Source organism: Megascapheus bottae, chromosome 5 (assembly GCF_031878675.1).
Source record: "Megascapheus bottae isolate mThoBot1 chromosome 5, mThoBot2.hap1, whole genome shotgun sequence".
Taxonomy (NCBI): Eukaryota; Metazoa; Chordata; class Mammalia; order Rodentia; family Geomyidae; genus Megascapheus; species Megascapheus bottae.
In genome coordinates, this window is record NC_143513.1 from 59,574,924 (window position 1) to 59,576,617 (window position 1,694).

Below are 1,694 nucleotides of genomic sequence, written 5' to 3' on the forward strand. Positions count from 1 at the left end.
CACTGTACACATTATAATTATAATCCAAGCAGAAAGTAGGGGGAAGAATGGATAATGAAAAAGAAGCAATCATCCTAAGGCATTTTCCTGGAATTATATACTTAATGAATTTTTATTGCAATGCATTGGCCATAACTCTATCTCTAATGACTTTTTATATGCAAAGGACCCAAAACACAAAGCTTTTTTTCCCCAGGTACATTGTTGAGATAAATAAATCTTTTAGAAACCTTTTAGAAATGAATAATGCAGTGAACAATGGATAGGCAATCATCAGTGTCTACAACATACTATCGAAAAAATTCTGGACTTTCCTCCATCTTTCAGTGTCGCTATCACAGTGGGGCATGAACGTCCTGTTCGATGTCCTCAGGAGCATCAACAATGCTGAGAAGAGAGGCAAATGCCAGGTCCTCATCAGGACGTGCTCCAAAGTCATCATCCAGTTTCTCACTGTGATGATGAACCATGGCTACATTGGTGGATGTGAAACCACAGATGATCACAGAGCTGGGAAAATTGTTGTGAACCTCACAGGCAAGTTAAACAAATGTGGAGTAATCAGCCTCTGATTTGATGTGCAGCTTAAAGACCTTGAAAAGTGGCAGAATAATCTGCCCCCACCTCATTAGCTTTACTTCATTGTACTGACCACCTCAGCTGGCATCGTGGACCATGAAGAAGCAAGATGGAAACACACAGGAGCGAAAATACCGGGATTCTTTTTCTAGGGATTAATACATGCATATAAATAAAAATACCTCAGTGGACCAAAAGAAAAAATTCTAGTATGGGACTAGGAGCATGGCCTAGTGGTAGAGTACTTGCTTACCATGTATAAAGCCCTAGGTTCCATTCCTCAGTATCACATGCAAAGAAAAAACAACAGAAGTGGTGCTGTGGCTGAAGTGGAAGAGCACTAGCCTTGAGAAAGCCCCAGGATAGTGCCCAGGCCCTGAGTTCAAGCCACAGGACTAGCAAAAGAAAAAGAAGAAAATATTCTGATATAATACTGGATATCAAGAGCCAAAAACATTAGAGTCACTGGATTACCAGAATCCAAACATTTCTAAAGCATTTCTCAATCCATTCTATTGGTTTTTTATGGGTGTTTTATCACTTTTTCATTAGAAGAGTGACTGATATTGTATATTTTCTTAGCTACTTCCATTATTATGTCTTCAGTATTAGCTGGAAAGTGTTTAATCCGAAGTAGATTAAAAATGACCATCAACGTTTTGACATGTTCAAATTATGAGGTAATTTCATGTCCTTTGCATTTTTGTATGTTTATGGCACCATGACTTAATGACCAATAGAACAGAAATAGTGCTGTGCCAGACCTTAAGAAACGTTTCCTCTTCCTGTCTATTCAAATACATGCCATTGAAAAGTAACCACCATGTTGGGAGGAAGTTCAAGCCAACAAGGAAGTGGAAAAGCCAACAAGGAAATGAATCAAAGCCTGATTACAGCACTGGCTGACCTCCGATACAGAGCAAGCAGCAAATTGCCACCTACTGAACCATTGTTAGGTCATTTTAGGTCATTATATTCTGAGATTTGTTTAGCAGCGGTAGAATGCCAAAACAATTCTTTTCAGTCCAAAAAAATAAGTAATACTTTAATTAAATGTCACTCTAAATAAGTTCTTAGTGGTCAAAGTTGTGAAGAATGAATATACTATAACTATC

The 1,694-nt window shown here is 38.1% G+C and overlaps 1 pseudogene; it reads left to right on the top strand.

The window, feature by feature from the left end:
* The first annotated feature begins 347 nt into the window (after positions 1–347).
* On the top strand, positions 348–731 carry LOC150063469 (small ribosomal subunit protein uS8 pseudogene; annotated as a pseudogene).
* Positions 732–1,694: the final 963 nt, after the last annotated feature.